General features: G+C 28.4%; 2 protein-coding genes across 2 annotated transcripts in view; both read right to left on the bottom strand.

Moving 5' to 3' along the window:
- The window catches only part of LOC105002055, a 93,252-nt gene that overhangs the window by 90,302 nt on the left and 2,615 nt on the right, over nucleotides 1-335 (bottom strand). The window lies entirely within an intron of this gene.
- The window catches only part of ARSJ (arylsulfatase family, member J), an 85,390-nt gene that overhangs the window by 83,910 nt on the left and 1,145 nt on the right, over nucleotides 1-335 (bottom strand). The gene's annotated exons all lie outside the window — the stretch shown is intronic.

Raw genomic sequence — 335 nt, 5'->3', positions numbered from 1 at the left:
GATACCAAGGGAACATTTCATGCAAAGATGGGCTCGATAAAGGACAGAAATGGTGAATAGCTTACTAAATCTTTGTTCTCATGTGTTTACCAACGTTGACAATGACAGAGCTCTAAAGTTTTAAAGTATTGATAACAAAGTAGGTTGAAAAATAAAACAAAGTTTTAGTCCAAAATCTATAAAGATAAACTCTGATAATCATCAAATAATATATATTTCAGAATAAACTAGATGAGATGTGTGACATCCTTATAAAGAAAAGTATATATATTAGAAGATGAAAAAAATAGAATATACGGTTTTGACTAAACTTTCTTTTAAATGAAGGCTCAAAT

The sequence above is a fragment of the Bison bison genome, unplaced genomic scaffold (assembly GCF_000754665.1).
Source record: "Bison bison bison isolate TAMUID 2011002044 unplaced genomic scaffold, Bison_UMD1.0 scf7180017864389, whole genome shotgun sequence".
Taxonomy (NCBI): domain Eukaryota; kingdom Metazoa; phylum Chordata; class Mammalia; order Artiodactyla; family Bovidae; genus Bison; species Bison bison.
Note: the sequence above shows the minus strand (reverse complement) of the source record. Positions and strands in the feature narration are given on the sequence as shown.